The 15,917-nt window shown below is 35.1% G+C and overlaps 1 protein-coding gene across 3 annotated transcripts in view; it reads left to right on the top strand.

Moving 5' to 3' along the window:
• The window catches only part of Dh44 (diuretic hormone 44), an 83,948-nt gene that overhangs the window by 7,859 nt on the left and 60,172 nt on the right, over window positions 1-15,917 (top strand). The window lies entirely within an intron of this gene.

Raw genomic sequence — 15,917 nt, 5'->3', positions numbered from 1 at the left:
TTATTCATGTGTATGAATGAGGTGAATATGATTTAATACATAATATCTAGTACGGCACTATATACAAAATACATTATAGGTATGTAGGTAAATTTAATTAAATATAGGTACTAAATTCATTCTAAAATAACAGTTTCAATGGTTTTTTATTGTCAAAAATCTAAATTTATAAAAGTTCCCATAGTTGAAATACTCGTAAATCTAATCCAGCGTTTCAATCCAATTTTAAACCGTTAGAAAACCTAATTGCTGTGTAAAACCGAAAGCTTAGTTAACTGAGATAAAACCACCAAGTCAATAGGTTATGCAGTACCTACCCACCTACTAGATATAGGAAGTCTTTTCAAGCGTAGGTATTAAATATTTATTCCTATCTATGAAATCAAAACCTAAATTGTGGTTAGGCGATTAACTTAAAATGAGTGTTGCACTGCGAAAATGCAAGGTCAACGTTGCAATGAAAAAGAAGTTGAACGAAGTTTTAAGTATCTCGGAACGAGAAAATTACTTTAGTTTTTAATCGGTGTGCTTAGTCGCCTCCTAGTGTAATTAACTCTACTCCTACTCTACCTACAAATGTTACTAATAATTATCGTCGGCTAACTTTTCACGATGATTTGGTACTTGAATAGCATTCAGTTACCTAAATTCTTGATATTATTAACGATAAAAAAAACTAAGTAGGTAAGTATTAGAACACTTAGCGACTTTTTAAGCATTTTCTTTTGTGAATCAAATAAGTCTTGTCCTTATAGGTAGGTAGGTGTTTTTATTAAAAGTAAGCAAGAATAAATAAAATATGAACAAATTGCGATATTTGTAATTTTTAGGAAAATTTTCATTAAATGAATGAATTTTCTTTTTTACGAATACCGTGTAAACACAATAATACCTAGTCCGCAGAAGTAACTTCGTACCAACAACACTGGCGTCGTTGGTTCGTTATTGGTTTCGCCTAGTTTTCAGATGGTTATTAAAAATGAAAGTTTTATGTTTATGGTTTTGTATGTTGCAATCACAGACCAGCCAACTATTAACCTTACTTGAGATTAGTAATGTGAAAGTAGATCTGTCCGTCTGTCCATCTGTTAACTTTTAACGGCCCATCCGTTTAACTAATTTTGTTGATTTTTGGTACAGAGATAGTAGGTAGGTACCTATATATCCTGGAGACGGATATTTTTTTTTTGTTGAACCACCAACAGAATTTGCTACTTTTATCCCGGAAAATCAGTGATATTATTATACCACCGACATAAGTTCATATTACATCTACACTATATCTACACTAATATTATAAAGAGGAAAACTTTGTTTGTTTGTTTGTTTGTTTGTTTGTTTGTTTGTACTGAATAGGCTCAAAAACTACTGGACCGATTTTAAAAATTCTTTCACCATTCGAAAGCTACATTATCCACGAGTAACATAGGCTATATTTTATTTTGGAAAAAAATAGGGTTCCGTAAGATATTTGGGTTTTTCGGACACAAGGTGTAAAAAATCAACCAGAAAAGTTACTTATTTTGCGTACGCTGCCTAAACTATAAAAGATAGAACCATAAAATGTTCTAATTAATTGTAGATCTTATAAATATCTACAAAAAAGTCCGCGACACACTATACCCATCTATGTCGAGTGAGGCACAGCAACCATTTTTTTATTTAAAAATCTTGAATTTTTTTTGGACTACATTTAAACGCGTTTATTTTACTCATGCTATTAATCCTTATCAAAATAAATGATTTCATCACTAAGAACAGTTTATGGAGATAATATTTGGTCTTTGAATGATTAAAATTGGACGTTTGGTTTTGAAGTTATGGCGAAATTAAAATATTACGATTTCTGCTGCACGGCCCGTTATGTCGTTGTTTGTTTGTAGGGGGTAATCTTTAGAACTACTGAACCGATTTTAAAAATTCTTTCACCAGTAGAAAGCTACATTATTCCTGAGTGACATAGGCTATACGGGATCTTTAAAAACCTAAATCTACGCGGGCGAAGCCGCGGGGATCAGCTATGGCGTATAAATTCGTGCTTGTTGATGAGTTGACAGAAGATAATATACCTAACTAAACGCACGAGAGTCGAGAGTAGAAGAGGATATAGAACACTACAAATGTCGCCTAGTTTTATGTCTTTACTTTAGATACGTACCTACTACCTATAATACGTAATATATCTTATTTTTTAAATATGTAGTAATTAGATAAGGCTAGCCTTAAGTTTTATTGTATTAAAAAAAAAATAGTAAAAAAAAAAAAAAAAAAAAAAAAAAAAAAAAAAAAAAAAAAAAAAAAAAAAAAAAAAAAAAAAAAAAAAAAAAAAAAAAAAAAAAAAAATGTAGATTGTAGGTATATAATATCATTGCGCAAAATCAAAAAGTTCCCATGACTATTTTAAAAAGTGTAAATCTACGCGGATGAAGTCGCAGACTCAGAGATCAGCTGGTTATCCATAAATATGTTAAAACAATTAAGTGATTTTATATTAATAAAAAATAAATCATAGTAGCTATTATTATTTGAGATGGGTATATCTTACAAGCACCGAAAAGTATTGGGATCCTCTCTAGGGGTTTTAGCCTAAATCCAAATAAAGGAAAGGAGATTAGGGAGCGGTTCTGAATAATTAAACGATACTCAAGAATATTATTGGAGTAGTATCAAATATCAATTGGATGTAGGTAAGTATGACCCAAAATATACCCGTGATTTAACGGGATATGTAGTTGACAGGGTAAGATTTAGCTAGTAGGTGCCTGTTACCTTATTATTACACATGAAAAAGTTTTGTTTCGCGTGAAAGCAATTCCAAAAGAACACTAGATAAGATAGGTACCTAGTACTTATAGTTTCCGAAATAATTTAATGGTTAGGTACATTTTGTTTATGTGTTTTTGCCGTGTAGGTTGTACGGGAGCAGTGTGTGTTCTCGATCGTAACAATAAGAAGATCTTCCTTCCGAGCGGTGTTGTGCTTGACAAAGACACATAGACACGGACTTAAATCTTGTTTTACTACAGGACTCCAAAAAATTGACCATTTAGCGGTCAGGAACAGGAGGATCCTAAAGAAAACTGCAATATTGAAATATGATACCTAGGTGCTTTTAATCAATTTAGAGCTTCTAGCTAATTTAGAGACCTTCGCTCGGTGCTTTTGGATTTGATTGTTGTTACTCCTGAATTCCCGCAGGAGGTGACTTAGGGATGCTGCCACTTATCTAGATGAATTTAGGGAAATACAAAATAATCCCATTTACATTTACAATTACCTGCACTAAATACAAAATTTCATTCAAATTTTTAAAGCCATTTCCGGGAATCCTGAATGCCCGCAGGAACTCAAGCGTGAGTCTGTATTTAGATAAACGTGGAAAGTAAAACATTATCTAAATACAAAATTTCATCCAAATTGTTAAAGCCATTTCCGGAAAACCATTCAGGTTATTCGGCTCGCGGGAACTCAAGAGTGAGTCTATAGTCTATGTACATAGATAAACGTGGAAAGTACACCATTATCTAAATACCTACGAAATTTCACCCAAATCGTTAGTGCGCTTTCCGAGAAACCTGAAAGAATTTATCTCTTAAAGTATATGATACAGTGGATGGACCTTTGCCTCGTTATCGTTATGGATCGTTTCTGGAGACATAATGATATCTTCTGTCTTGTAATAGGTTTGTATTGTTTTTTTATTACGAGCAGATGTATTTTATCTACCAAACTCCGGGAAAAACCAGTAAGTAATATAATATTAGGGATATTATACCTATTACTGATTTTTTCAGCAGTTTGGTTATTATGGAAAACATAATCAGATGAACTAGGATCTCACGATGTGCGAGGTAGGCTAAATTCAAGGAATAAGTTTATTTTGCAGTTGAATTTGTGGCTTCAATATACTTAGAGGAGTTAATATTTTTCACGAATCGGATCAGTTCATTCGGATCAGTTCAGATTCAGTTGTCGAATTCTATCTACCAATCTGCGCATAATCAGGCTCTGCCGCAAAAGCAACGGCACCAAAAGAAGAATCCATACCTACTACTTTTTAATTTCATAAATTCGAAAGTGTGTATCTTTATCTACTTTCATAGCCCATCAATTTGACCGATTTTGATATGGTAAGTAGAGAGATAGCTTGCATCCCAGGTATGAATAATGCTACCCCCCTGAATTTTTGGTCCGAGTCCCCACGGGATTCAAAAAATCTAAATCCACGCAGACGAAGTTGCGGGCGTCATCTAGTAGGTTTGTTCTATAAATTAATGATAAAAGTATGTATAACGCGTAAAATTTAACTCCTCACGCGCCATTTTAACTTCTTCCGTCTATTTTTAACTCTCTAGTGAAGCGATTTCCCATTTAATTTAAAATAACTAAATTGATAATTTAGTAATTGCGCAGCATTTAAGTGAAACAGAATGAAGATAATCTACGGGACAGCTTTGTAATTAAGGTAAGTCCCCAAACGTAAACCTCGTGTCAAAAACATGTTTTGAGACTATTATCTAGTGAATTGGACCGCTTTGATAAGTAGGTATTTTGATAACAAATAAATAATTATTGTACTTAGAAAGAGTTTATCTTTTGACCAGCAACTTTTGAAGAGCAACTATTTCATGAGTGACCTCGAAATATATTTTTGAAAAGAATGATATATACTTACTTAATCAATTAGGTAGAAGCAATTTCGACGAGGAAGTCAACAAAAGAATTTAGCTAGGTTGGGCAGCTTTCGTAAATTCCTCAGTGCCTGAAGACGAAAGTCTTTAACCAGTTTGTACTTCCCGTCCTCACCTATGGTGCTGAAACGTGGACACTGACAAACGGCCTTGTTTACAAATTCAAGTTCGCTCAGCGAGCTACTGAGAGGGCTATGTGAGGAGTTTCGTCGAGGGATGAGATCCGAAATGAGGAGATCCGCAGGAGAACCAAGGTCACTGACATAGCCCAAACTATTAGCAAGCTGAAGTGGCAGTGGGCAGGTCATGCCTGTCGTAAAGGAGATGGCCGTTGGAGCTGGAAAGTCCTTGAGTGGAGACCGCAAGCGTAGTATAGAACGCCCTCCAGCAAGATGGACCGACGATATAAAGAGGCTGGCGGGAAGTGGCTGGATGAGGAAGGCCGAGGACCGGGTGTGGTGGCGCTCTTTAGGGGACGTCCACAAGCTGATGATGAACTCATGAACAATATTGCAATATATTTAAATCGAATAGAACTTATGTTCATGTGACCTCTGCGTTGCCTTTTAGCATTAACATAGCTCTGAACAGATGGTGATCATCCGATTTAGTATAGTAACCATGGTATAATACAAAACGTGGTGAACAATAAAATATTTACTTACTCAAACGATTCTTTAAACAACGGCCAGGTATTGACCGGTCATTACTTAAACATCAGTTAACATGTTGAACTTCAACCTAAGTCGAATAGAATATGGCCTACACCCTTCTCATTCTGAGAGGAGACATGTCCTCAATAGTGGGCCGGTGATGGGTTGATCATGATGATGATGATGACATACTTATGTTTTGTACTACCTACTCTTTATCGCGTTTAATTTAGAATGAAATTAATTTGAAAATGCTTTTACCTTGTTAGATAAGCTTTTACGTCTTTTCAATGTTTTCAGTGAATTTCTGATGGTATAATTAACTTTACATTGTCGTATTCGCAAGCATGATTTTACTCGCATTTAATACTTACGTACTTAGTACTTACCTACTTTATTGTAAATGTAGTCCAAATAAGAAATAAACCGGCAAGTGTGAAGTAGACGCACGCACTCAGGGATACGTAGGTATTCGTATAATAATTTATTTGGTTAAATTATTATTTGACTTTGCTTGTTCTAGGGTAACAACGTAGCCTACACCAAATTGGTAATAATTTACTAAAATGAACGTTCAAAGTTTGCGTGCTTAACGATACATTTTTTTAAAAAGAATATTAGCCATATTAAATGACTAATATTGCCCTTTCCTCTCCAACTAAGCGTCAGACTTGTGCTAGGAGTAGGTACGACAATAGTGCAACGGGCAGGGTTTGAACCGTCGACCTTTCGGTTTTCAGTCCACTCCTTTACCGGTTGAGCTATTGAGGATACATGATCGGGATCAGCGAAAAAAATCAGGCTGTGAGTGTGGGCTCACCCTAGGATTTTTCAGTTCAATTGTTCCGTGAGGAAATCGCTCATAAAATTCACGATGCAAAACGCAGCTGCCGCTAGTCGATACCGACGCGTAAATCTGTCATCACAACTTATTAAGTACCTATAGCGTTCGGGCATGGATGGGCTTTATTTAAAACCATAATATTATTATTATTATTTTACTGCTTCTTGAGTTTTACAGTTCAGGTTTTGCAAACTTCGGCGCTCGGCGGCGCAAGTCGGGTATCGAATGGTGACTAAATGGGCTAGCTTAGATATGGGTGGGATCTGGGTTCCAATTAAGATAAACTCTGAGACAATTTAGAAATTATAAATTCCATGACCCAGATATGACCCAGTAATCTAATGCAGAGCCATCCTCTAAGGCAATAGGACACTCCACTGCATCAAAGAGGTGATTAAAACGTTCCTGCCTTTTTCACTCGTTTTATCTATGACAGAACCGCCCAAAGTATGACAGCACTTAAAATGCTCGATCAGGGTCGAGATTAAAAACGATTTACCTTTCATTTTGGTAAGTTTTGGCTGAAACGAACGCTAAAAACAAAGCATTTATATATTCTGATCATTATTATGGTAATATTTCGCTTGTAGATATCTACCATAATCAATGATGGAATGCAATTTCTATCTCTTGAACTAAGTTTTAGGCAGAAGATTATAAAATCCTATTTTTTACTATTCATTGCGTTAGTAAAAAGTTAACGAATACTTACCTACTTAAGTATATTTTATTTGGATAGAAGCAGTCGTTCCTTTGCGAAAGTCCATGATATGCAAGGAACCACAAACTTAATCCGCTATAATCTGCCTACACAACAGATCTACATAAAAATATAATATATTGTGGTACAAGGTGCAGAATGCGAAATGCACCGCCCACCCTTTCACTACTAAAGAAGCAGGAAAATTAAGCAATATACCTACTCCGTCAAATACCAACACACAACACCATCAAATCTTCTAAAGCACCCAAGTGTGTTTTCAATTTGTTTTCCTTGAATACTTATTTTACTTTTTTAATCAGTTTTGTATGCCTAAAATAGGCAACTCTGTTTTTGTTCCGTGGGTTTTATTGAGCTTTTATTTAAAACGAATAACAAAATGTTTATCGAAGTATGTAGATGGCAACATGTTACAAATTGTAATGTAAACCTACCTTTAGGCAATAAGAAGGGTCGAAATTAATCGCTGCCATTCATCTCTGTTTTTCATTGTTATTTTCTGAAATTTAGACCACGTATGAAAGCAAGAACATAATATTTTTATTTTTTATCCTCTTGGAATTCTGTAGCTAATACGCGCCTTACGTCATAGCTTGCTTAAGTTTATGTACTTATACTTACACTAGCTAATGCTCGCGACTTCGTCCGCGTGGACTACAAAATTTCAAAACCCTTTTTCACCCCCTTAGGAGTTGAATTTTCTTAATCCTTTCTTAGCGGATGCCTACGTCATAATAGCTATCTGCATGCCAAATTTCAGCCCGATCCGTCCAGTAGTTTGAGCTGTGCGTTGATAGATCAGTCAGTCAGTCAGTCATTCAGTCAGTCAGTCAGTCAGTCAGTCAGTCACCTTTTCCTTTTATATATTTAGATAACTGTAAGGTCTTCGATTAATAAAATGTAAGGTAAGTCGATTTAAATAAGCCTCAATAGCTCAATGGTCAAGGAGCGGACTGAAATCGAAAGGTTGACGATTTAAACCTTACCCGTTGTACTTTTCTTGTACCTATTCCGCCAACAATTTAACTAAAGTTTGTGCTCATAAACTTTAAGCTTAGTTTAATCAAATAAAAATTATACCACGTAAAATAAAATAAAATGATTTCATAATTTAGGAGATGGGCCAGGTGGGGTTTTAGCGGTGAATTCAACTTACAAGCGCTGTGTTCTTTAGTCTACCAAGGTCGTGATAAATTAACACAAGAGTTTATACCAAAATTACTGATTTAATTCTTTTGATTTTAAGTTACAAATACAAGTAAGACAAAGTTCAAACCATAAGACACGTCTATATTTTGGACGAATACGACTGCGAGATCTGCAAGAGCCGCATTTTTTTCAAGACACATTTTTAGTGGGTTCTGAAAATGTGAGTAATATTACTTCGCAGGTGCACCGTAAAATAGAGTGAATTAGCTATGATAATAATATGTTAGCAAAGGTCACAACAGCGAGCAAACTTCTAATGATCACAAACGAACAACTTCTAGTCATCATACTTCTTCGATATGCCTAATGCAACTAACTATTGCTGATAATGTTACACATGACTCCTACTCGATTTTGATGACTAATAATTATTATATTATTATACCAGTTTTTAACCAGTGGACTTGCGTACCGTGCGTTCTAGAGTGGTTCTGAAGAAATATTGTGTCGACTCTTAGATAAGTTGTAGTTTACTTGTGTTGTGTGCAATAAAGTATAAATAAAAATAGTACTAGGTAATAACAAACAAATGAAATAATATTAAAAACTTTTTATACGTAATTAGTGAATTATTGACGTAGATTGCAAGTTTATTTGCAATATCATAAGCTAGTGCAGGGCTACGCTGCCACGCCCGAGTTTGATTTATAGCTGTTTGCCTGGCCTTAATAAATCAGTGTTATTGACTGAATCTATCTCTTGTTCGAGTTTTCCAGAAACCTTTTAGTGTACGAGTAGCTTTAAACTAAGTATACATATTTACACTGTCGCTTAGCGAGGCTTACGGCGTAAAGGCATATTTCGAATATTTAACTAGAGTTACGAAACTATAGGCGAATATTAACATAATATATTCGAATTAAACGAAGTTGAGGAAAATTCTACGTTAAACTAAAATCATTTTGCATTTTCATTTTAAATAAAATACCTAACTACGATGTATTATAGTCACAATTTGGAGCTCATGTAGATTTAAAACCAATGTTTTCTAATGCGCGGTAATGTTTTAAAACTTTAAACAATCTGATCTTGGAAACTGAGGTGATTTATTAAAATACAATATCAAGTTTAATTAACTAACTATTTCTAGATTTTATTGAGTAATGTGCTTTGATGTACCTACCTACCTTATTTGGTCTGGAAATCTGCATTGAATTCATTAACTTCATTTCTTGACTTACAATGAAACTATCTAACTAAGGCCCCTATCCCACTGGCGTTATGCGAGCGTTGGCGTTTGTCCAACGTCTGCGCAGCGTTGCGAACGGCTGCCAGTTGCCATTAGAGATTCTCAACGTTGACGGCGCGTTAACGCGACGTTGTCGCTGCGCAGACATTGAAGAAACGCTAACGCTTGCATAACGCCAGTGGGATAGGGGCCTTAGTACATCTTATTTTAATATTATGACAGAGTTTATTTGCCTGACTTTATTACTACTCCACAGCCTGCTTAAAAAATATAAGAGGATTGAAAAGAATAAACAATACCTACTTGTATAACTAATTTCATTTGTATGTAGTAGGTAAGTACTTAGGTTGGTTAGTGTTTAGGTAGTAGGTAATTCGTTGGCGTTGCAGACTTCCGTCCTATTTATCTCCTAAGATCTTTGCCAAACCTTTAGTCCTTTGCCTACCAGAAATACCAGCTAAGTACAATTCAGTCTGGTCCAGCGAGAGTTCCGTAGTTTGGCAAGAAACACACAAATAGTTCGGTGTTTGGTGTTATCATCTCAAAAAACAAATCCCTTTTATTTGATGTTTGTAAAAGTTTATTGCTGAATTCTAAAAAAAAAAAAATAGCGCCCATTTAGTGACTTTGTTTTATATTTCCTGTAAAGTTAATATACTTAAAACTCTATCATCAATACTTATAATACCTCTAATAATTTCAGATTTTTCTTTTTGTAGACTTCGGAGATAACGAGAAAAGCCAAGGGAGTGGGCAACGGCAGCGGTTTAGGAAATATTATTTCAAGGAGTTATCTACCAATAAATAATACTTAACTATGTATAAATAGGTAATTAAACATTCTAATAATGGAAAAGCTGTTGACTTAATTTATTTACCCTTTGTATATACCAGATGAGTAAATATTTATTTGCCGAACAAAGCCGAGATGGAATTTCTAAACTAATCCGAAAGTTTGATTTGGAATGCGTGATTTGTATTGCGTCCGTGACACAGAATTGTCGAATTCCCAAATTATATGCTTTTGATTCGCGCCCACAAGTTAGGTTTATGTTTATGTCTATCTGGTATTAATATAATGAAAGTTTTGACTGTATCCAGTTAATTACCTTTGAAGTTTTTTAATAAATCTTCTCTAAAATTATATGCAAAAAATGTACGAGCACGAGCCTTTCTCTTTTTCATATTGGCTTAAATACAGGATGGCCGGAGATGTGACTTCTAAAAGAAAAAAATTGAATACCTTATATTAAGGAATATCCAAATCACCCCCATGTATGTTCAGCGATTTTCAATAGTTTAGGAGATATGAATTTTTTAATGATTTTTTCATAATTTTCATCCGTCAGTGGTTTTTCTTTTTTTTCTTTTTCTGTAGGACGTTTTTGGACATTTTTTTCGTGGTAATTAGTAACCATAAGTTCAACTATTGCCTAAAAATAACGGTTTACCTAGGCATTAGGGAACATGACTAAAATTTTATCGAAAGTTTAAAATTATTGTTCGAGCGCAGTAGTAATAAAACTTCAAGACTTGAAAAAAAAATTTAAAAATGGCGCCTATGGCATCTACGTATTTCTAAAAACTTTTATGGACTTACCACTTCAGAAATATTTAAAAAAAACCTAACCTCAATAGGGGTTTATTTGCTGTATATTAGTTAATATTTATTGAGGCTTCATTTTTGTGCCTTTTGGGGTGAAGACCCCGGATCAGTGTGACCCGGATGCTCAAACGCCTTTTGAAGACCTCTCAAAAAGTATTAACAAGTCCAAGATCTGGCAGCTACTAGTATTTTGAACTTAGAATTTTAGTTTGGCACAGTTGCCTTTCTAGGGTTGGTAGCATTTATAAGGTTATAGATTTAATTTACTTTATTTAATTATATTTATAGATGTGTAAGCTAATTGTTTACTCAATTTTATATTTTATCATCATTAATTCGTTTTCGTAGTACAATACCTGTGTACTATGGAGCTACGAAATGAATCAATATGGTGCATTACGTATCCATCATTAACGACACTTACATTTATTAATACTTATATCATTGTAAATGTCTTATCAGTAACCGCCCATGTCAATATTAAACCTTGTAAACTGAAATTAATGAAAGTCTTTTTTAAATTACAGGTCTAATTACACTGTTGCGCTTTGACTTGCGTAGAAACTTGCATAGAGGTAGGTGTCCTGTATGATGCCGAAGCATGCAGAGTAGCTTAGGCGTCTACGGTCTACGCGTATTTAACGCGTGTTGCGTATGCGCCACTGACGAGGATGAGGATGCAAGAGATTGCCTCCGTTATACTGCGTATCACAGGGTTTGATGCATGGGCTATTGCCAGCGAACATGAGGCAGCGCGTAGGCATACGTCTGGGAAGTTAACGCATTCATGTAACGCAAGATGAAAGCGCATGTGTAGTTAGACCAAATGATAAACAGGGAGGATTGAAAGTCTCTTCTTCAGGGAGGATTCTTACCGAACTAAGCTCTCCATTTAATTAATTCTTAGTCGTGACTTAGCCAATCCTTGCTTAAATAAAATGGACTAAATAATTTTAAATACATATCAAAAATTGCGTAACCAGCAGGAATCGAACCTGCATCTTCTGGGTTCGCGCCCGATGCCTTGACCATCTCGGCCACGGTTCACAAATTTCGTCATTGGCGGTAAGCGAAACCGTGGCCGAGTTGGTCAAGGCATCGGGCGCGAACCCAGAAGATGCAGGTTCGATTCCTGCCGGATACGCAATTTTTGATATGTATTTAAATTATTTAGTAATTTCCTTGAAGTGTAGGTAAAACACTAAAAAATTATAAAAAATATAAATAAAATGGATCCTGTGTATAGGAAGTAGGTACCTACTACCTAGATATTATTATGTATGAGTAGGTTTATCCAAAATTTGCAACGATTTAACACAGATTGAGTCCACCCAAACAATAACTGCGTTATAAAACATTTCAGGGGTATTCAACTGAGGCAGAAAAAACTGTTTCCTGCAGACCACCCACCTCCCTGACAGCTGTGGGCTCGTTATTGTTACAGGGAGGGAAATGCTCCGAGATATCTTTTTAAAGAATGTTTTATCGAGTTTTTAATTTAAATCTTGAATATTCGTGTCGTGGCATGTAATATCTGTGGATAAGTTACCTGTTAATGCAAGATACTGAATATACTGAACCAAGGCAATCAAAAGAAGATAAAATAGTCCGTAAATTTTATTATTGGAACTAGCTTATGCTCGCTATTTCACCCACACGGACTACACAAAATTCAAACCCCTATTTTACACCATTAGGGGTTGAATTATCAAAAATCCTATCTTAGTGGATAGCTACGTCATAATAGCTAATTGCATGCCTCAGCCCGATCCGTCCAGTAGTTTGAGCTGTACATATTATATATTAAGATAATATGTAGGTATGGGGTTTGTTGATACTGCTAAAATTGATAAGCTGATAATAAACTGTATTTTCTTCATAATTCATAATTTTTTATTGCAAAAAATTCATATGATATGATATGATAGGAAGTGTAGTTCGCGCCGCGGCTCGTGGTGCACTGCCTTAATTAACTGCGAAAAGTGCTAACGCCGCACAGGTGAGTGTTCGGTACACTTGTGTCCCGAACAATGACTATGATTATGAGTAGGATACCTTACCTATCAGCGGCGAAGAGTCAATATAACACGATTCCTATCGGCTTCCCTTTAAGAATTGGCATAATATAGCGTAAGTAGGTACTATTCACATAAATTCCGTAATACATTCGTAAATACAAAGGTTCGATCGTCACAAATGCTATTTTTTTTTTGTTGTTATAAAGTACTAATTTAAGTTAAAAACATAACAGCTAATGTAAGTAACATACACCTACAGCCTACACCATACAAGCCGTAAAATATCGGATTCCCTAGTTAGATTTTTGCTTAGTATTTATCTCTTTCATTTCCCTAGCGAAAGCGAAAGGAACGAACTAGGTCTGTCTCGCTCTACGGTCGACTAATAAAGAGCACACCAATTTAGTCTGGCCCAGTAGCGAATACGAATTTGGAACTCTGACAGGTCAGACAAATTTGACGTAAATAACTCGGTTGGATCCGAGTTACCCTATAATACCTCCAAATTAAAAATTATATTAATACTATTGTTTTAACAGGTACATGCTACTATTTTGAGTATTTTGTATTTTAAAGGGTGATTTGATATTGATACATTTGTTTTTGTGAAGCGGCCATGCTTGTTTGTTTAAGTTGTTAGTGGTGTTTTATTTTGATATAATAAATTGGGGATGTGATTAATAACTTATAAGTGGTAAGTTCACGGTAATTTTGATTCAGTTTGGTAAGCCAAAATCAGAAATGGCCTTAATTCACATAGATTGTTGTTTAACAGATTTCTTGTTACGTAACGATAGTAATTTTTCTAAATTAAGTTTTGAAAACAAAAATCGAACAGCTGATATTCTTTTAGGTAAGTACGTTTCCGGCTTCCCTTTATCAGATTTTCACCCTTCGCCACTGTTACCTATAACTAAATATGTTATATTTGGGGCTGGGGCTAACACTCTATAGTATCCCTGTTTTGTATGTAAATATAATTTATCATATTTTTAGTACAAATATAATCAATTTTTAGACATTTCGTGGATTTAGATGAAATCTCCATCACAAAGTTTTTGGTGAGGTATCATTCTGTTTGTAAAGATAAAATTTTTAAACAAAATGATAAGACAAACAATTATTTTTTTTCAATTTATTAGGTACCTACCTAGTAATGTTTTAAAACTAGAACTACAAAATAACATTCATAATTTCGGTCAGAAGATTACTTAAATGTCAAATCCATATTTCAGAGTTTTACTGGAGTTTTATAACCTCTGTGTGGGTGTAGTCGAATTCAAAACCACTGTTATTTTATTTGGCTCACCCTTATCTCTTGGATCGTTTGCCATCCTTATGTAACTTGGCGACCAACACAGTACTGTATCAATTCATCCCCTTATTTGTTTGTCATTTTAGACTCTGACAAAAAGAAACTTTATTAATTCAATAAAACATGAGGTCAGAAGTAAGAGTTCGCTACTTGTTATGTTGTTCTTACTTTTGAGGGAGCTTCAAACTTTTGTATTTGCTGATGAATTTGTCAAATATATATCTACACAAATGAGAGCCAAGAGACTGCTTGTTTCTAGATATTTAATTTTGAGTAATAACCGGTGACTGAGCGACTGACTGACTGACTGATTTATTAACGCACATCTCAAACTACTGGACGGATCGGGCTGAAATTTTGCATGCAGATACCTATTATGACGTAAACATCCGCTAAGAAAGGGATTTTGAAAATTCAATCCGTAAGAGGGTAAAAAAGGAGTTTGAAATTTGTATAGTCCACGCGGAAGAAATTGCAGTAATAAGCTACAAAAGTAAAACATAACCTGGTAAAACTAAAAGAAAAAATATTAAAATCCCCATTATGATAAACCCATCGCCGGCTTGCTACAGAGCAAGGGTCTCCTCTCAGAGTGAGATGGGTTTTTGGCCATAGTCTACCACGCTGGCCAAGTGCGGATTCGTAAACTTCACACACCTTTGAGAACATTATAAAGAACTCTCAGTCATGCAAGTTTCTTCACGATGTTTTCCTTCACCGTTAAAGCAAGTGATATTTAATTACTTGAACCGCACATAACTCCGAAAAGTTAGTGGCGCATGCCCGGGATCGAACCCCCGACCTCCGATTAGGAGGCGGACGTCCTAACCACTAGGCTATCACGGCAAAAAGCTGTAAAAATCCACGATGTTTATATGTACTTATTTATAGGTATCCAGTTACGGATAATGTGGATAAATTGCAAAATTTAATTAAGAAACCCCTATTCTTTAGATCCATTTAAAAAACCTAATTTAAACGACTGAGATTTTTCAATTTTTACCTAAAAATCATCTGGTAGAAACCTTCTCTTATATTCAGACAATGGATATATTTAGTCCTGGCTTCGCTCGGGTAGAATTTAACTGAAAATCCCTGCATAACATCTGCATGCAATATCGCAAGTTTTTACAACCAGCGCGTGGTTTGAGCTGTACGTTGGTATTGTAATAGCTTAAATATCTCTGTATATACTTTTAAATATTAATAATAATTATGTATAGAAAATTGGATTAGAAATATTAAAATATCGGTGCTAGAAATCTTGTAAGCAGCATAAAATGCAACTGCAACGCTATCTCAATAATAAATAGATAATTAATATAGGCTCCTACTTATCTACCAAGCTATATTTATGTAACTGTGATCGTGAATTGATTGCGATTTCACCTGTAGTAAGTGGTGAACTGATGATGCAGTCTAAGATGGAAGCGAGCTAATTTGGAAAGACTATGGCAATAGCCCATATTGGTTTCTACATGGTATTTTACTGGAACGCCAAAGGGCTTGGTGGCGCTGCATTACCAACTGCTAGAGTATTAAACCCACGGCCGAATCCTTCCACCAGACCAGCGAGGTGATTCGTTAACTCAGTTTCTAACACTGAATGATAGCCACCGAGCTCATTTTTTTAATCCATTGAAGGTTTTCTACGAAAAAACGTTTTATATC

Source organism: Maniola hyperantus, chromosome 4 (assembly GCF_902806685.2).
Source record: "Maniola hyperantus chromosome 4, iAphHyp1.2, whole genome shotgun sequence".
NCBI lineage: Eukaryota > Metazoa > Arthropoda > Insecta > Lepidoptera > Nymphalidae > Maniola > Maniola hyperantus.
This window is presented reverse-complemented; position numbering and strand designations above follow the sequence as displayed.